This window comes from Lagopus muta, chromosome 4 (genome assembly GCF_023343835.1).
Source record: "Lagopus muta isolate bLagMut1 chromosome 4, bLagMut1 primary, whole genome shotgun sequence".
Classification (NCBI taxonomy): Eukaryota; Metazoa; Chordata; class Aves; order Galliformes; family Phasianidae; genus Lagopus; species Lagopus muta.
Window position 1 is genome coordinate 1,045,954 of NC_064436.1, and position 20,903 is coordinate 1,066,856.

At 41.7% G+C, this 20,903-nt stretch overlaps 1 long non-coding RNA gene across 5 annotated transcripts; it reads left to right on the top strand.

Annotated features, from left to right (window-relative positions):
* The first annotated feature begins 247 nt into the window (after positions 1-247).
* LOC125691810 (uncharacterized) lies at positions 248-20,820 on the top strand. Of its 5 annotated transcripts, none has more exons than XR_007376262.1 (4): positions 248-1,056; positions 13,706-13,768; positions 13,856-18,154; positions 18,956-20,820. It is a non-coding gene; the product is annotated as an uncharacterized LOC125691810 (long non-coding RNA). The 5 variants fall into 5 exon arrangements; XR_007376263.1 differs by having other exon boundaries at positions 13,856-13,943; positions 16,730-20,820; XR_007376264.1 differs by having other exon boundaries at positions 13,860-13,943; positions 16,730-20,820.
* Positions 20,821-20,903: the final 83 nt, after the last annotated feature.

Below are 20,903 nucleotides of genomic sequence, written 5' to 3' on the forward strand. Positions count from 1 at the left end.
GTTATTGTCTTTAGCCAAGTTACACGCAGGCTGCAGAGACGCAGCAGCAGGCGGCGACGTAGGCGGCGCGGAGGAAGGCAGCATTGCGGCGAGCGACGTGGGCCGGGCGGAGGGCGGGAGTGGCGCGACGAGTGACGGCAGCGGAGCCAAAGGGCAACAGCAAAGGCGGGGTTGCGATCTCTCTTCCCTGCGGTTAGGGGTGGGGTCGGAGCTGCTTTCTGCAGCGAGGGGCGGTGGCAGTGGGGAATAGTCGGAAGGAATTCTTCCTTGTTGAATTTGTTTAAGCCCTTCCATTATTCGGTGCCGGGTAAAAGTTTAGCAGCCGTTCTGTCTATAGGAATAGAAGCCTCGCGGAGTTTTACGCCAGTTTTGTCCCAAAGCTCTCCATCAAAGGAGAATCCAAATTCAGGGACGTTTTTGCTTATCCATTTGAGAAAAGTAGCTAATGCTGAGGTAGATACAGGCTGATTCTGAAACGTTAAAGCTAACCATAATGCTGCAAGATTTCCTTGCTGCTGCATCGTTAGCGAACTGCCCATCGTTCCCAACCGCTCGCCTTCTGTCCTGCAGAACGCTGCGGGCGCCAATCTCTCCATCGTTCAGCCAGGTGGCGGTGCCGGGCCGGGCTCACTCGGCCTCGGCTTGGTTTGCCCCATGCAGTGGGCACCTTTTGCAGCACCTGATGCACGAACTCAGATATAAACGATCCAAATCATTTATTACAAGTTCTAACATCACTTATATACCTTCACAAGTTTTCTTTTTCTAGCTTTCACATCCACCCCTACAACTTTCCCTTGCTCCTATAACTTTATCTTGCTCCACAGCTGCTACTCCGAACAGTTTTTCTTGTATTCCCACAGTTTTCTGCCATCGATCAGCATTCCTGGTCAACTTCAGAGGACTAGAGGCTTGCCAGCATGGCTCCCATCTGCAAGGAGGGTCATAAGAAGGACTCGATGAACTACAGGCCTGTCAGCCAAGAACTCAGTGCTGGCAAAGTTTATGGAACAGATCATCTTGAGTGAGATCGTGAGGCATTTATGAAACAACCAGGTGTACAATCAATGAGCGTACAGAGGTGTAAAATCAATTGGCATACAGATTTTTAGGCTAAGTAGGATTATTGTAATAGAAAGATAATAAGTGGAAAATGCTTACTGATGTTGTAGGCTCACAGTGTTCTCCATGAGGAGTGATCTCCAGGAAGAGATCCTTCCTCAGTGGCAGTCAGCTCTTAAATGGGGTTTAGGAGAGATGGAGCAAGGCTCCAGCCCTTCCAGTAGCACAGGTGAATTACTGGGAGTGATGGTGAATGGAGTTAAATCCAGTGACTGGTCATGAGTGGTGATCCCCAGGGGTCAGTACTGGGTCCTATCCTGTTCAGTATCTTTATTGATGAAGAGATGGATGAAGAGATTGAATGCACCCTTAGTAAGTATGCAGATGACACCAAGTTGGGAGGAATTATCCAACTTCCTGAGGTTAGGAAGGCCATACAGAGGGATCTGGACCGGCTGAATCATTGGGTGGAGGCCGATGGGGTGAAGTTCAATAAGACCAAGTGCCAGGTCCTGCACTTTGGCCGCAACAATCCTGCACAGTGCTACAGGCTTTAGGCAGTGGCTGGATGACTGTGCAGAGGAAAAAGAGCATCAACCAGTACCCTCAGGTCAGCTGAACATGAGCCAGCAGTGTGCCTGGATAGCTGAAGAAGGCCACTGGCTTCCTGGCTTGTATCAGAAATAGCAGAGCCAGCAGGAATAGGGAGATGATTGGCCTCTTGTACTCAGCTCTCATGAGGCTGCATCTTGAGTACTGTGTTCTTTATTACAAGGTCTTTATTACAAGGAAGACATCAAGGTCTGAAGTGTGTTCAGAGAAGAGCAATAAGGCTGGTGAAGGGACTGGAGCACAAGCCTTATGAGGGGTGGCTGAGGAAACTAGGATTGTTCAGTTTGCAGAAGAGAAATCTCAGGGGACCTTATTGTTCTCTACAGCTCCTTGAGAGGAGGTTGTGGCATGGTGGGGTTGGTTCTCCTGGGTAACTAGCAATAGAACTAGAGGAAATGGCCTCGAGTTGTGCTAGCAGGTGCCCAGGCACATGGTTGAGTCACTGTCCCTGGAGGTGTTCAAGAAATGTGTGGATGTGATAGTAAGGAGCAGGATTTAATGGATAGCGTTGGTTGTAGGTGGATGATTGGACTAGATGATGTTAGAGATCTTTTCCAACCCTAATGTTTCTATGATAATTAAATGATTAATTAATTCTGTGATGCAGTGTGAGACTTTATCTGCCACTCATGACAGGAAGAAGTATTTTGTAGGGTACAGTGAACAGAAGAACAAGCTTGTTCTTCATCTTCCTCTGATCTTCCTCTGATTTTCCTGTTTTTTCCAGTCCCATCTTTAAGTTCTTCCCTTATGTACAGACTCAGCAATTTTGTGGATGCAGAATTATGCAGTGATGTCAGAAAATGACATGTGCATGTGAGCCCTGAAATGCAATATGAACTTATTAAGTGAGGCTCTCGGCTAAATTTCTAACTGCCCTCAGTCTGTAGAACTGCAGCTGTTTCCTGCAGTGATAATGTCATCTTGTTCTTGTACGTGTACAGGCCCACCACTCTAAAATGGGAGGCATTACTTTCAAAGCAGACCTTGAACACTGGAACTCAAAGAGGCAAGGCCCAGGGTCTCAAAATCTGAAGTTAGCACTGTGTAGAAAAGGTTTTTGGGCTAGCTGACCTCCGCACATTGCTTACGACCAAAATCATTTTATGAAGTAATTCCTCTGCAGTCATTCTCACCTGTTCCTTACACCAAATTCATTCTGGCTGTGTGTGACAGGACTCAGTTTTTTACTGCAGGATGACTCAGAAATGTCCTTGGTTTCAAATCTGAAATTTGTTTTTCCCCAGTCTTTTCATCCCTGTGGCTCCATCTCATAAGTTACTCACATGCATGAAGTAGCTGGATTCTTGTCTGCTTTCCTGCATTTGGGGTGCTCTGGAATACAAGCTCTGGAGTACAAGAAATTAACAATTATTAAAAGAAGCGATTTCAACTTATAGGCCAGTTCTTCACTAATATGAATCTGTCATTTATTTCACTGTACAGTAGTCTGAGATCAAAACAGCAAATGTTTCTTTAAGGTAGTGAAGTAACAGCTGTATTTCTGCTTCCTTACTGGGAGTTAGTGGCTTAGGTAATTGGGTTTGTTGCTATTGGAGCATCATCAGCGTGCATTCATTCTCTGTGCAGCCAGCATATAAAATTTGCAAGAGCTGCACACAGCATATACTCAATGTACATCACTTAGCAGCCTACAAATAGACATCTGGCGACTGGACTAAAAAAAGCACTTGGTAATACAGGCAGATGAGTTAAGAACAAGTTTTCCTTTCTTATATAAATGATTGTATCTGTAAGAGACTGAATGCTGAACAGGCCAGCTTTCCAGCCAGAAGAGGGGAGGATGAAGTACTGTTGCAACATTTTCTTGTATTTTTAATACTTTCCTTCAAGGTCTAGGTGGCATTTTGCAGCAGTTAATTGTTATGGACACAACCCAGTTCTAATCACCTGAAGGACTGGACACTTTGCTCCTTTGACTGAGGCCTTATACTGGTGGTGAATATGTTTAAAAAAATCCTGTACTGAAAGTAAGTTTGGACTTTTGAGCAGAGTTTAATGGTTGCAGAATCCTCCCTGCCTGAATTGGAAACTAGGAAATCTTCAGTTTGCTTGAGGAGCAGTATGCAGTTGTGGATGTTGGAGCCTCAGCTAATAATTCAACAGAGATTTCCTGGGATTAAGCTGTCAGTAAGGGTATTGTCGTCATTTAGACCACTGACACCTGAGTAGGGGCGTGTTGGCTGACTATCAGCAACTGCAAGGAGTGCAGAGGATGAGCTTCCTCCTTGCCAATGAATGTCAAATCCCTAAACATTTTCACACAGTTCATGTGTATTTGCCAGACAGCAAATGCTGTGAGCAGCAAAGCATAGATTTGAGCTCAGTTTCTTTCCTTCCTCAAATAATGCATGTGTAACAAGATAGGATTGTCTGTTTCCATTGCATGTCTTTCCATTTGCATTTCAATCTCACATTATTATCAATCAATTTTACTATTCTAATTTGAAATGAGAACTAGTTCTTCTTAAGAGAAGAACTCTTCCCACTATTATCTTAGCTGGATTTTGCCTAGATTCTTACAAAATCTTCTCTTGTCTTCATTCTTCCATCCACTCTCTTGTGTTTGTCTTGTATGTGCACCCATGTCAGGTTAAACAGACATCTTTTTGAGCACAACCTTTAGCTGGCTTGTTGCAGAGGAAAGAATGCTGTGTGACTAACTCATTGTTTTATAATGTTTGTATAATGTCTCATTAAGCAGCATTTGGTCCCACAGGTCTAAATAAATGGTTAATTTTTGTAATGAAAGTTTACAGGAGGATTTTTTGGCAAATGTTTTTATCTGTGTGTGTGCTTTTACTTTCTGGGTATTTTGCACCTTGTATGCAGTCCAAGACCTCCAAGTGTTTTATAACGATAAGAGTTAATTGGCAAATGTTTGCTGCTTGGGGAAAAGAATACTGCTCCCGTAGAAAAATACAGTCATGGAAAGCTGCCTTTGTAATACTGCCACACATGGGTGAAGCATTTTACAAAGATTTGATCTCCCTACATTCACAGCTCCAACTCTAAAAGAGACAAAGGATAACTATTCCGCAGGGTTACAAGAGCAGGATTAAAAGGGCATAGGTTATGGATCAAGGCTGTAATGTTTTGTAAACGAGAATGTGGGACCCACCTCTAGGCCATGGATTCTTTTCTTGAAGTTTATCTTTTTTTCCTGACCTACAGATGGGCCTTTCTACACACACTTCTATTTATTTGTTTGTTCTGTGCATCAAAGCCCTTACCTTGGGTCAGAATGGTGTGAAGCTACCTGCTGTAGAGAAAAAAGAGCTTGAAAGGGCTGACAGGTGACTTGTGTGAATCTCAGCCTCTAGTTCAATTGCTCTTCAGTAAGTTTCACTTATGTGAACAGAATTGAAATGGAGAGCAGGCTAAAATTTGGCCTTTAAAAATATGTAAGAAAGATTTGTCCCATTACATGCCATATCTAGCAGTGCAGGAAAGCCATCATGGGGTATTTCCGTGTACTGGCCTAGGCTGGTTGTGAAAGCAGTTTGTGCTGAGGTAACTTTGCCCTGTCTTGCTTTGTGCAAGTGCTTCAAACTGGTGAATAAAAACAAACCCGAAAGTCATCTTTAGGGATCTAGAAGTTTAAAAAAAGAAGTCCACTGAAAATGGAGGAAAATGTTTCTACTGGACAGCTGATTATGCAAAGAACCAGGCTGTGTTTCTCCATTCTGTTTGTGTGTAACAACAACAAAAAGATGCTAGTTTTTTTTTTCAAAAAAGTCATTTTGCAGTGAAGCAAACAAACAGATCTAGTCAGGAATTTTTCCTCAAACTTCAGTGGTGACAGAAAACATGGGAGGATAGATGATGATTTGTTATGCAGATGTTTGCAGAGCTGTTGGTATTTATGACTAAAGACTGTTCAACCCTGAAGCTGCAGTGCTTTGGTGAGGAAGAAGCTGACAGGTTAATGCGAGAACCTCAATTTCTCTTCCTGTCAGTGTAAGCTGATTTCAGACCTGATAGTAAACTGCAAGTAGCTAGCTGCAGTTGTAGTACAGTATTCAGTACAGTAAAATGGGTCTTCCTTTTTTATCCCGGGTCTTATTTGCTAAAAATAACGTGGTCAAATCTGAGTGGACTGATAGAGGAACAAAAAACTGTTGTGTGATAAATATGACTTAAGTCATCAAATACTTTTTAAATATTCATTCAGAAGTGTTGGTGTTGAGCAATTACCATGTTTGTGTTGACTGATCTGTTGTTTTGAGCTTTTGTTTGAGCTTGCGATAATTAGACCAGGACAGCAGCTTTGGCCCAAGAGAGGGGAAAAAAAAAAAAAAAAAAAAAAAAAAAAAAAAAAAAAAAAAAAAGGCTTAAATGCACCTGTGTTGGAGAAAGCACAGTCAGTTAGAACCCAGTGTTAAGAACACAATGAGCTCCTGAGCTGTTTTCTGAAACCTGTTTTTCATATGGGTTACTGCTGTCTGAAGAGCTGTGCTACCAGTGCTTGGTTGTGTGACTCCTTTTCCCCCTCTGCCCAGCCAAACTGAGAACAGAAGCTCTCAGCTAACTGTGACTCTGACCTCTGTGCCTGCCCTGGCCTGTAAAGCTAGAAGTTAAAAACCTCCCTTCATGCTCTTGAGAGAATGTCTTGCCCTATGTGTGCTTGCACACTGATTTTTTTGGATAAACGTGTGTAGAGGAAAATGTATGTATGCCTGTCTGTCTCGCTCCAATTTATGGGAGGGAGATGAGGTTCTTTAATATCTGTATACCCGGTGTGAGATTAAGAAACAACGGTTCATATGTTGTTGCATCCAGTTTATTACTAAGAACTAATCAGGGAGACGGGGAAGGGAAGGAGGGCGATAGAAAAGGTGGAAAAGAAGCAGGAGTTGCGTAAAGCGGGGATAGTCACCAGCAGGATCCAGCAGCGGTCCCGTTGCACGGTGTTTGAAGGTCCCGGGCAGAACGCAGCAGAAGACGGGGAGCAGCAGCGTGGCCGGCCTTGGGCAGCAGGCAGGTAGACGAGGAAGTCGAGAAGCCAAGTCTTGAAGCAGCAACAGTGGTCAGGCAGCAGGCTCAGGAGAGTTCAGCAGCATGCAGGAGTCACCTCAAGAGGAATCTGATCGTCAGGAATCCCTCTTCTTCTTCAGGAGGAATCTCTTGTCAGAAAAACCTTGAGTTCGTCATGAGGAATCTGTTGTCAGAAACCTCCCGTTCTTCATGAGGAATCTGTTGTCAGAAACCTCCCGTTCTTCATGAGGAATCTGTTGCCAGAAAACCTCCCGTTCTTCATGAGGAATCTGTTGCCAGAAAACCTATCCTCATGGTTTTCAGTTCCTCTTTTATCCTCCTTGTTCTCCTGCCTACGTGACAAGGATGGGCCTCGAGCAAGAGTCATTGAGTACCTCCTGAGATGGCCATCATCCGGAGATAAGCCCACACAAAGGAGCACTTCACAGCTATTCAGCTGTAGTTCATCTCGCTCTCGTTGCCCCTGGCCTTGTCCATCAGCGTTCCCCCAGACAAAGGATCTCACAACCTTTGCCCAGGACTTGCCTGAACTTGTTCATCTGTGTCCTTCAAACAAAGGATTTCACAATCCTTGCTCGGGACTTGAACAAGTCCATCTGTGTCCCCAGCAAGCTTTGAGACACAGAAGTTAACAGTATAGTCTCTTACACCACCCCGTGACTCAAAGGTTGCTTTAAAATGGGACACAGATGATCCATGATGGTGAGAGAAAAAGATAGCAAGCATAGGGGTAAAGAAGGGGGAAGAAGGGGGTAGGGAATCAAAAGTTTCATACAATCATTACAAGAGATTCATCAGGGTGGGCCCTGATGTGCTTGACTTCCCCATCAATAGAGGAGGTTACAATCTACATAGGTGATACAACACATCTTATAAAACACAGAACCATACAATTAACAAACATAAGAGTTGCAACAGCACACAATATCAATTTGCCAGAGACACCACTCGGTGATACCTCGGGAGTGGTGACACGAATGTTACATGGTGAATAAAAAGTTGAAAATGAAAAGAGGCAACCATACATTCGGCAATAACCAATAACAAATAAATATAACAAATAGAGATACAACATTACTACCCACAACACAAAACATAGTGCTTTTGCAACCAAAATACAAAATGTAATCAAGAGGTATATTCAGTATTCTAACATGATCAAATTTTCAATATTTCTGTCACAAAACATTAGAGTTCTTTCTGTGTTCAGCCAAGGTCCATACGAGTATTCTGAAAAAATAAAACGAGACACCGACTTGCCCTTTTTTAGGGGGGGTCTTTGTTAATATGGTTAACAAAAAAAAAAAAAAAAATGAGGGAACAATCCAGCAAGTGTTAATTTTATATTCCTTTTTCGCGGTGTCCTTGGCCTTCCAAGGATATTTGTTAAGGTATCCCGTTAAGGTTAGGGAAACAAGCCTCAGGTTAGTTGAGCCAAACACAGGCTGGCCCAGGCGATAAGTGTTTCCCCTTTGTTGTGAGCTTTCTAATACATCCACCCTTCACCGCCCCCACCCCGCTCACTTGGGAGGGGCGGAAACATCAGTTTACTAATGGCTTGGAGAGCCCTTCAGGTTCCCTGAGAGAGGCCCTAGGACCTGGGGTTTTGCTCTCCTCGAGATTCTGGAACTTTTGTTCTGGCCACCAGTTAACTAATTTCTCTAACCTATCAGTTGTCAATCCATCCATCAAATTTCGTGGAATGCCCTTTTTCCAGCCCAGAGTCCAAAGTCCATTACGTTTATGATCAATACTCCGTCTACCTGTTTTTATTGGGGGCAAACCCTTTTCAGCTCCATTAAGTTTTGGGCTAGGTGGCCTGGGGGCAAGACTGGCTGTTGCAAGCCTTACACCTCTTGGCTCAGATTTACTGGGAAAAGAAACCACCGGCCCATATTTTCTTCCATAATTAATTAACTCTTGGGCTACCTCCCCCCACGTCCATACTTTGCATCCTGACTGCAGATGGTTGGGGGTTACAGTTTCTTCTAACACTGCCCGGGTTCTTTCTCCTTGTGACATAGCTTGTATCCTTGCTTGTAATTGTATGCCTATGGGTTTCAGTGATTCTGGAAGCCCTCTAATTAAAGGGGTCATTCTCTCAGGATCAACGGGCATCATCATGGGCGATTCATGATGTGGCTGCAGCTTTCTATCATACATCAGTTGGAGACAAGCAGCCTTTTGAACGCTTTCTACTAATTGGTCAGTAGTTCCAGTAATGGCAAGAGGGTCTCCCCTTTCTAAAGGGTTGAGACCACCTGCCCAATAGGCAGCCCTTTGCGTTAATGACCAGGGAGCACGATTGTTACCAGTAGTTAAAAATACTCCTGGTCCCCAATAACCTTCTGCTTCCTTTTCTGTTAACCGAATCTGATCGCCACCAGTGAGACTCACCCTCCATACATATTCTGTTTCTGATTCCTTTGGAGAGCGGCTAAAGTCCTTTTTGAGTTTTGCTAGTTCGGTGGCCGAGAACGGAATTTCCTTAACATTCATTTGAGGATCTAGATCCTCACTGTTATCGAACGTATATTCTGTTTTTATCAAGGGACGCAGTGGGGCTATTGGGATTTCTAATTTGTCTAGTCTTTCCTTTATTTCTTGTAATTCCTCCTGAGGAAAAGTTTTTTCTTGAGGCAACCTATGGGTGACAGTATCGCCAGTATCTTTACGTGTTAACAGTTCCTTGAAAGCCATCTGCAACAAGGCCGAATTATGTTTCTCTCTTTCCAGTTGTTCCTCGAGATTAACTATTTGATTCTGCAGAGTTTTTACGAATTCTTGTGTAACTCTAACCGACTCCTGTAATGCTTCTATGGTTTGGAGTTCTACCGAATGCTTTTCATTTCGGAACTCCACGGCAGCTTTTAAAGCAGCCCCGAGAATGGCACAAATAAACGACTTTCCTTTCCCAGCTCGTGAACGAGCCTCATTCTGTAAGACACTAATACGGTCCGAAACACTTTGCAAGTTATACCAGTTCTGTCGTGCCCAATCCATGCCTGATAAAGAGGGTCGAGCACCATGTTTTTCTAAAAGATCAAATAATACATCTTCACTTTTCATGGTGGCAATGCTGTCGCTCATTTTTTCAATACAATGAAAGGCCTACACTAAGGGAGGAGGAGGTACACGTGTTCAAAAGCTCAGTTACTCCTCACCGCTCCTCCCAGGGAGATACACCACACCTAAACAAATGCAAATGCTCCAATCACTCCTCCCTTTTGTTGACAGGAGCACACAAAGACAAGAAGCTAGAACAAACTGTAAACACCACACCTAAGTTACAGTTCACTACTTGCAACTCCAGGAGGTGCACACAACTCAAACCACTCCTCCCTTTCTTTGGGGGGAGCACAAAAAATGTGAAGCTAAAGCAACACTTTCTAGGTTTCAATAGGGTAAATAAAACTTCTTGGAGAGGCACACACGTTTTAGTCACAAAATATCACTACCTCACTTCCCCAAGAGGCGCAAGCACGCAGACACACCAAATTTCACACTTCAGTTACCAAATAACCAGAGAAGTCTTCCCGAGGAGGCACACACGTATTAATCAAAATGCAAATAGTCAAAATACGTCCCCGAGAGGTACACACATAAAAGGTAAAGTTTCAGAATATGGAGCGGTCTTCCTGGAGAAGGACGCACGTCTAAATTTTCAAAACTATCGCTCCTTGCAACTCCAGGAGGTGCACACAGAAAAAAAAGTTTCAAACTATATCTGGAAGGACAACACTCTCACAGCGGGTATCCTGCAACGACTACGCCAATAAAAAAATGTCTCGCTCCAATTTATGGGAGGGAGATGAGGTTCTTTAATATCTGTATACCCGGTGTGAGATTAAGAAACAACGGTTCATATGTTGTTGCATCCAGTTTATTACTAAGAACTAATCAGGGAGACGGGGAAGGGAAGGAGGGCGATAGAAAAGGTGGAAAAGAAGCAGGAGTTGCGTAAAGCGGGGATAGTCACCAGCAGGATCCAGCAGCGGTCCCGTTGCACGGTGTTTGAAGGTCCCGGGCAGAACGCAGCAGAAGACGGGGAGCAGCAGCGTGGCCGGCCTTGGGCAGCAGGCAGGTAGACGAGGAAGTCGAGAAGCCAAGTCTTGAAGCAGCAACAGTGGTCAGGCAGCAGGCTCAGGAGAGTTCAGCAGCATGCAGGAGTCACCTCAAGAGGAATCTGATCGTCAGGAATCCCTCTTCTTCTTCAGGAGGAATCTCTTGTCAGAAAAACCTTGAGTTCGTCATGAGGAATCTGTTGTCAGAAACCTCCCGTTCTTCATGAGGAATCTGTTGTCAGAAACCTCCCGTTCTTCATGAGGAATCTGTTGCCAGAAAACCTCCCGTTCTTCATGAGGAATCTGTTGCCAGAAAACCTATCCTCATGGTTTTCAGTTCCTCTTTTATCCTCCTTGTTCTCCTGCCTACGTGACAAGGATGGGCCTCGAGCAAGAGTCATTGAGTACCTCCTGAGATGGCCATCATCCGGAGATAAGCCCACACAAAGGAGCACTTCACAGCTATTCAGCTGTAGTTCATCTCGCTCTCGTTGCCCCTGGCCTTGTCCATCAGCGTTCCCCCAGACAAAGGATCTCACAACCTTTGCCCAGGACTTGCCTGAACTTGTTCATCTGTGTCCTTCAAACAAAGGATTTCACAATCCTTGCTCGGGACTTGAACAAGTCCATCTGTGTCCCCAGCAAGCTTTGAGACACAGAAGTTAACAGTATAGTCTCTTACACTGTCAAATAATATACAAATATATATGTTTCAGTAACACTTACTAGCTCTATCTGTAGACATTGATTTTCCAGGTTTTTTCATCCTTTATTGTCCTGACAGCTGATTTTACACCCGCTGCTTCCTTGCCTGATTATAAACTAGTCTTTACATGATTGCTATCACAGTGATTTATGCCATAACCAGCAACTCCTTACTGAGCTGAGGTTAGGATTTTGAAGCAAATAAAAATCGTAGTGTACCAAGCTGTACTAATCAGAATGCACTGTGTTCTAAAGACCAGAGCAGTATTAATACTGATGAAATGCCATCATCCTCAGTTTCTTAGAAATCTCAAAAGCAGACTGCGTCCACAGTCACATTTCCTTAGTCTCAAATACTGTGAGTCAGCAATTCTTGGGCTTGAATATGAGTTAGTACTCTGAGAGAGGTCAGCAACATCCCCTGTCCTGAACGAATATTAATTTTAAAAAAATATATGTGCCTCCCAGCTGTTCGCAGAAACAGTTTAGCAGTTTGATAGTGGTAAGAGCACAGAAGGGTGATGTAAGACTGAAGAGAAAACTGAAAGAGAGAGGAAGTGATTAGACAATCATATCATATATAGAGTAGGAAGGATGCCGGAGGTCTCCCTCAGGCAACCTTGTAGGCAGCATGGATGTATTCCTTACGAAATGGGACAGATACATAGGAAAATAATAGCAAGGAAGTGTAAAACATTGCTGTGTGTAAATTAGGAGCACAGAAGAGAGAAGGCCTGGGGGGGGGGGGGAAGGGGGGGGGAGGAAGAGAAAAAAAAATATATGAAGTGTATATAAAGAAAATGGTCTTTGTCGAGCTGACAGAAGAAAGACCTTAGAAGAGAAAGTTGCAAAACTGTAAAGAATTGATGCTTATGAAATGCCAAAACACAAACCCTGGCAACAAGGGAAAGGAAGAACTTCGGATCTTACAGGTTTTCAAATAGACTATAGAATACTATAAAATTTGGAGTTAATTTTTACTCTCATCCTTTTGAATGTCTGTTGATCAGGGATTATACTAAAATTCTTGCATTTTCATGGGCAGAAAAGTCACTGAGAATTTTAATATACTATATAATTTTAGTGGCCTTTTCTGCCAGAGATCTCAGTTTTTCATGACCACCACTGGATGGCATGGGGAACCACCCAGAGAGCCTAACACTTGAGGACTTTACTTTTTAGCAGGTCTAGCTCCATCAATTTAGGTATGCCTGCAGTATATCAGAGAGGAAATATACTCCAGGTGGCTTAAGCTAGGTTCGTGTTGAACCATGACTGACGTAACATAAGGCTATGTGCCAAATTTTGTACTCCTCTCATAGCATTTGTCCGTGTTCTTGAAAGCTGTATCCCCCTGTCCTGTTACCTTTTTTTTTTTAAATGTTAATTTTGAAGCACTTAGGAAGAAAAGGAAAAAGGATCAGAAAACAAAACCAAAGATATAAGTAGAAAAGACTCAAGATAAAAACAAAAAATGAAAAACAATGCAGATGAAATAAAATCCATCAGTCAAACTGGTAAATTTTCTAGGCCTGCAATATTCTTGAAAAGTTGGGAAAAGAGGAGTGCGACAGAAGCAACTTTTATTTGTTCCAGTTCTTCAGAAAATTTTTTTACTAGCCAGTGCTGCAAGCTCACCTAAGAGAAAGAGTTATTTGTTCCTATTTCTGAGAAATTGCATTTGAGAATTTGGAGTACTGCCCTCATAATAATCCCCCAATATAATAATTCTCGTGCCCCTGTGCAGTAGCTCTTCAACATATAGTCATGCCAACGTATGCATTTTTATTTAGAAGGTTTCCACGTACAAATTATTCTTGCTGCCTCTGTTGAATAAAGAAGCCACATGGGGCAGTTTGACTCATTGGTTCATACGTACACTAGCTTTAAAAGAAAAACATCTTTGATAAGTTGTTTGAATCTACTGACATCTTTCTGTGGAACTGTGATCTTGGGCAGATACGACCATCTATTCATAATTATGCTTTGGATCTGGAATTTTAGCTTGAAATATTCACCAAAAGCTCTGCTGTAGCTCTGCACTCATCTTCTTGTGAATGGCGTAGGCACTGTAAGTGAGGAGATACTCATATGCCTCATATTTGTCTGTACATCACCTGGCGGGATTGGGAGAACAGGCCTTGAGTTCATGTGCTGGAGTAAAAGCAGCACACTCCATTTTATATTGATTATATTATTAAATTAGAATTTGTAGCCCTGATCATGCTGTCATTTGTCTCTAGTTATGATAAATCTTGTTCATCTTCACTGCTGTGGAGGCCTGCAGATCCTTACATCAGTTACAGGTAAATGTTTGCTCATTTGTGCAGATGCTTTTTGCTCTCTAGGTTCAAGTCCTGTCCTTACCTCCTTTTTTTTTTTTTTTTTTTGAGAGAGAGAGTGCATCAGACATCACCACTGTGCTTGGCTACTGTTGCTTGTTCTGGTCTGCATTCGGAGTTTCCATTGACCTTCTGTGAGGTTTGTTCTGTAGGCTACATTTGTCATTACAGAAGTGCTTTGCAGTATGGGTGGAGTAGGTCATAAGCATCTTCCTGTGTGTATTGAACTAATGTGAATCTCTCCTAATGTTATGCTCCTTAACACATGTATATCAGCTAAAAACATTAATCCCTGAGCACCAGATAGTATTCTTTGATAAGCTTCTGGCAGTTTCAGTAACCTGTTTTTATGGCAATAGAGTGTAGGGGACTGGGGGTGTAAAGGACATTTAAGGTAGGCCAAACTGGAGATACAAGTGATAACACCTTCATAACATAATACAACAAAATGTTTCTCCATACTGAGGAATATTTGTGAGCAGTTGAGAAGATCAGCTGCCAAGTAATATTCATCCCACTTCAACGCTTGTGCTTAAAATACCAGAGAAGCTAAATTCCTGTAAGAGTACAAAATAGTCTACCTATAGGGGACATATCTGGCATAAAGATAGTACATCTCTTTAGTCAGTCTTATGCAGAAACGCTGAGGAGATTCAGTCCCACCAATCATCAAAAAATGCCAGTCTTATTTTCTGCTGCAGTGAAATCTGTCTATTTGCATGCAAATGTTCAGCACTTCAAACACTGGAGCATCAAAAGTCAAGCTCATTATTGCCTAAAGAAATCTATAAGGGGATTGAAGGAAGGAATACGAAACTAAAAGCATCAAAGGTACTTCAGTACAGTTACAGCAAGGTGCTTCATGTCAATGTGGTGTTGAATCTGTGTAACATTAGTTTAGCGATGGGATGTGACACGTTGATAAAAACAAGACTCTAGCAAAGCAGTTGCTGACAAATTTAAGGCCAAGTGTAGGACTTGAAAGGGACACATCATATGTAGAAGGATGAATAAGATAAATTCTTTTGTAGAATACTTTGGAGCTCCTCAGACATCTGAAAACATAAGGGTGAGGTAATGTGTAAGAAATTACGCAGACCCTCGGTAGCAAGATAAATCACACTGATTAGGAACAACCTGATCCCTAGGGACATGTAGACATCTCTTTGCAGCTAGAAGTCCAAATGCCTATGCTGATTTCTAAATAGAAGACATTGTTCTGTGATATTACTGCTCTTGTAATTCCTTCAGATATGTCACAGAGTCTGTAGTGAGGTAGCATTTAAATAGAAAAATAAATATGCATTTCTTGGGAGCTAGAGTGCTTTTATCATAATAGCCATTCAGCACTTTGTAAGCACTGTATAAAAATCTGTGTATCATGGAAAGAGTTGTTCTGTTTCTTCTCTGAATGTTTCATTACTTGATTAATTTAGTCGTATACAAGCATAGCATGATATTCCTTAGCTGCTTCCTTCCAAGTGGAGGGAAAACATTTGATAAAGGACATGATTTTCAGCAGATCAGTCAGAGCAAAGCCAATTGCAATTTCTTTTTATATAGTCATCTTACCTGCCAAATTTGTACATTCTGCCTCCAGCCATTTCACCGCAAGTGTTTTTTACACTGTTTGTATCACTGTAGGCGAAGAAATGCTAACACTTGTGTTTATTTTTCATACTGCAGTTATTAACCTGCTTTTGCGTAGATTTTACCTTTGCCCTTTTAAAAACCAGCTGGAAATTATCATCTTGTAATGTGAGTTTCAAAACTTCACACAACTCATATCAGAGGATAAGAAGAGGTTAGGGATTTTCAGTAGGAAGATTCTTCATGTTGTATCATAGCTAATGAAGCTACCTGTGAGGGTTACTATCTGCAGAGAGGACATCTTGGCTCCATTTTTTTTTCACATTCAGGCAGTGCAGTGCAGTGTTCTTTCAGTAGCTTCCAGCAGCTCACTTGTCCTCATTTAGTGGAAATTACTTGTGCCAGTGTGACTGGCTTCAAAACTAGGTCTGGGAAATGGTACATTTAAAATATGTAAATAAAATATATTCAAATTTCAGTAGGACCAATCCATTCTGTGGCACTGCTTTAGAGTGCAGTCATGCCAATAGTTGAATTATGCAGGATATGAATTTCTGCCAAAGGGCTGCATCTCTGAAGGATGGAACTAAGGGGCATACAGTACTAGATGTCCTTTTGGAGATGACGCGAAATCACAGTCCGAAAATACGAGATCTCTTTAGAATTAAAAAAAGTAATATTGTCATTTTTGCAGACTCCTCTGTATTTTCTACTACTACAGTGAAGGAACTAGTCTCTGTCTTAGGTATTTCTAAACTCCAGTGTTTCCTACAAGTGTTTTACGTGCATATTTTTTAATATACTACATGTCATGAATGATTTGAACAAGTTATACCTAAACTTTTTTTTTTTTTAATATTTTGCACAGTGAAAGAAAGGATGTAAAAAAAGGAAGGATCTTATTCTTTTAGCATCTGATCAAAGACCTTTTACAAGTTGTAGGAAGTCACAATTGGTTTCAGTGAATGTTGAATCAAGCTCCAAACCAATGAACTCATGTTCATCGATGCAGACCTTGAAATATTCTAACCAAGTGGATAGAAAGCTTTTCCAGAGGATTCCAGCTATCATGTGACTCAGTCTGGTTCCTAACTCTGCATAGGTCCCTCAGCAGTATAACTGCTTTCACCTTCTTCTGAGCTTTGCAATAGCCTGAAGCAACAAAAAATCCCTCCCCTCTTTGTGCTTTGCTGTGTATATTTTTGATAACAGACATACTTCAACTGCCACTGAAGTCTATCTAAATAGGAATGTTCTGTGGTACTTTTGTTGCTGTTGTTGTTGTTTTGTGTCGGAGATATGTTTTGTTGATTTAAGACATTTCTGCAATTTCAGAGACTTTCACTGGTGCGCTTGGTGTTCAGAAGCAGCTGGATTTTTTTATCTAAACTTCCCAAATGGGATTTATTCCACAAACTCTTTCCAGAATATATTTGATTTAAAATACATATATATGTGTGTCTTGATATTTACTTGTGCTGTCATCTTGTTTTCCTGGTATTTTTAGTACAGAATAAAATCTTGAAAACATATGCGTAAAGCAAGTGGTTTTAACACATTTCAAAAAGAAGACCAGGGGGTAAGAGACAAAGGCATATCAAAACATAGACCTGCGGGGCATCTAGAATCAAATGTAGATCATTAGTTTCATGCTGCAGCATGCAGAGAAATCTCAGAATTCAATCCAGATGTAAGTGAACACATGGAAATAATTTCTGTGAAAATGCAAAATCATGAAATGTTGTATTGCCCATGTAGTAAACAACACTATTTCAATATTTTCACCATTTCAGTGACTCCTGCACTGTCAGTTTCTCAGCCAGGCTAAACTGCTTAGAAAAAGGAGGCCCTCCTGAGCTTTATTCTGTGTGATGATATTGTGATCAGATGTTGGCACTCTGAGAAGTGGTCTGACCCCCATGTCTTAATGATAATCCGCACCCATAGGAGAGGAATGTTTTAATTATTGCCAGCTAACTGAAAATCCTCCACAAGATGAAAGTGGAAGAATAATTTGTTTACATAAACCAAACCATAGATAACAAAGTTAATAGGTACAGAGAGAAGCCAAAAGAAATACAAACAACCCCTTTGCACCTACCTGTATTTTAGCTCAACTTCTGCTAGCAAAGAGTCAGAATACTTTGTCTGGGATCCAAGTATCAGACAAAAAACCCTGCTCTGGATTTAAACTCTGTTTAGAGGTTACCTCTATCTGACAGATGCCCAGGCTCTTAGAATTCTGTTTAGATTCAGATAGTCTCTCTTCATGTTATCTTTTAATGCAACAGTTTCTTAGAGGCCAGCTCTAATATTTCTCATACAGGACTAGTGCCATATTGTGCATTCCATACTGTATAGTGTCATACAGTACAATAAAATAGGGGGCAGTTAGCTGGAGGGCTGCTACTGCCCAAGGAATGGCTAGGCATCAGTCAGCAGGCAGTGAGTAATCACATTTTGCTTTGCCTGTTTTGTGTATATATAATCTATGATTATTTTCCCTTTTCTGTCCTTGAAAAATGTCTACATCTCAGCCCACAAGTTTACTTTCTTTTTTCCAGTTCTCTCCTCTATTCCACTTTGGAGGAGAAGGTGAACAGCTGTATGGTACTTATCTGCCTACGTATCCTTGTAAACAAACACTTTCAATACTGAGAACAGACCAGAAGCTTAGTGCATCAACATGTCAATAATCAGTGTCTTTGGTGAGGCAGTGGATTCGCGATCAAGGATCTTCAAGCCTTGAGAGACACCACTGTAAGTTGCTTTCTGAACCCACTGGTAAAAAGGAATGGAGAGGACCGACTTTTTAGGTGCTGCGTGTATGCAGAGAAACATCGTTACTAATGGCAGATAAAGAGTTGTTGCTCTGTTTAAACATACCCAGGATAAAATTAGATTCTGCGTAGTTAAGGGAGTGGGAGCATTGCTTCCAATGCTGCTGAGGAGCAGGGGCTGTAGAAAGTCTGGTGTTTTTTTTGTTTGGTTGGTTGGTTTTGTGGTGTTTTTTTTGTTGTTGTTGTTGTTGTTTGATACCATGTGAATTTATTGAATTATTCAGCAGTCTAATGTAATCTCCATCCAGCTGGTCTAAAACCCATGCACTGGTTGTGCAACGTGAAGGAGGTAGCCACCGCTGTACCACAGTATGTAAAGGTCTCTTACTGAAAGTATGTAGATTAGAGGTCAAAATGAAACCTGACTATGGAGACCCTGGATTGCTCCTTCGTAATAAAATTGCTTCTTTCATGTAACATTACAGCTCAGAACAAAACACAAATGTATTAGAATTAGTAGATCTGATCTTAATCATCATATATAATTTCACTTTTTCAGAGGAACTGCAACTTAGTGGAACTCTTCTAGTGAGAGAAGTAAATGAAAGATAACACCTATATTAACTTTAGTTGTATATCTTGACTCTGGTTGTATATCTATACTGTTTTCCAATTTTTTTTACATCCGTACGTACATAAAAAATTGAGAGCTCTTTAAAACTACATGTTCCATGCTGGTTTTTTGGTTTTTGTTTTAATTTTCTCCTTTGCTCTTCTTCAGACCGTAGATCCGGTTCTTAGATGCTGTCAATGAAAGCCCAGCTCCACTGAGGCCTGCAGCAGATATCCTATCAATTTCAATGAAGCCACAATTTTGCCCTGAATTTACAAAGTTGTCATGGTTTTATGATTTTGGTTATCGGTGTTCCACATCACAACATCATGTAGTGCACCGGGAGTTAAAGTGTTAATGCTCAATAGCATTCAATTCTGATTATATTGTATTATGGTGTGCTATCTTGCATTCCAATACCATATTTAGTAAATTAGTTTGTTTCTCCTCAGATCATTGCCGCTGTTTTTAATTATTTCGGGGTCCTGTTTCCCTTTTGCAGAGGCATGGATTCACAAAATCCCTCTGCCCTGCTGGCCATGGAACTGGACCAAACCAGCCTGTAAACCGTTGACAGAAGTGGTGGAGCACTACAAGACCATGTGTGCCATAATGCACACCCTAAATGCCAGTGGTCTTTTTTCAGGGTGCTAAGACTTTTAACAAGGACAATTAATTGCACATGACACCTTCTCTCTACAAATAATTTGGTATAGATTACTGTGCATTTCAGAAAGTAGTGCTGTCCTATCACTTCTAAGTTGGTCTAGGTACAAACCTTCTCTCTGAAACTTGGAGAGTCTGTAGTCAACACTACTGATATGTTTGAGATCTGAACACTGTTGTAGTCACACAGACTGGAAATTGTGAGAAACACGCTCAAGATCAAAAATTTCTGATCAGGCAAAAATCTCTGCGAAGAGCAGTTTATTCATTATTGCAATAATGGGTGCAACCTCCTACTGATGGGAGGAATTGCAAATCTGATCAGTGGAATCTATTCTGTTACATACGCCGGGTCCGACACAGGTAAAGCCTCTCCTGGCACTCATTGGTTGAGCGTCTCAGGCTCACAATCTTTTGCAGTTGCTACGTCACTCTTCCATACAATGTCTGTCACCAACCCATTGTTTTTGGGTACGTTCCGTACTTTGTACGGTGATAGAAGGACAATATTTTCAACAATCCAATTACCTAGTGCCTGTGCCAATTTTACCTAGGTCAGAACACCCCAGTCTCAACTTCACTCTGTTAAGCAACTTTCTTTGTGAAAGGCAAAGTATCCTGTGCTATGTACAGAAATACTGGAAGTTTCCACTGCAGAAACACAATCTACTTCTCACAGAATTCTGGAGAAAAGCATGGATCTGTAACAGTGGCACTGATTGCAAGCAATTTAGTAAGATAAATGAAATAGATGTAGATGCATCATAGCTGACTCATTTAAGACTAGGGTTCTTCTCTTGAGTGTAATGCAATTATCCAAAATCACAGACCTTCTTGTGGGTACATTCAAACCAGACTGCTTTTCATAAGAGACTCAGCTCATTGACTGTGCTGGATGTCTTTTGTCACCATATCAAAATGTATTTTTGTTTCATTCACTGGATTAAAGGAGGTTACTTAATGTAGTGACTTAATAGAGGAGGGAGATACTCTAAAGGTGTAGTTCTCCTAACAGTCAAAAGATGGTAGTACAATTTCTATTCCAAGCAGCCCAGCAACACAGGGTAGTTGCCATGCATCCATTGTTTGTGTTTATGCAAGGGATGAAGAGAATCCATAAGAGTGTGTCTTTTAGCCCTCCACAAAAGAAGGGTAAAAGTCCATACTTGGGATCACAACAACCAGCTGTTTATCTGGCAGTGGTTATGATCTCCCAGCCCCGAGGACACGAAGAGGTGCTCCTGCAGGGGGCTGCTATGAGACCCCCGGCCCTTTGCACTGCGGCCGGAGCCGTGGCCCAGCACCGGACTCCTTCATTTTGTAGCTGATTTTGGTTTTACGTTTTTGTTTTATTTTTGGGGGGGAGGGTTTTGCTACTGGTTTTGTTTTGGGTACTGTTAATCGGTAATTCTGAATATGGTCCTGATAGCCAGGTTTAATTAGCTTTAGT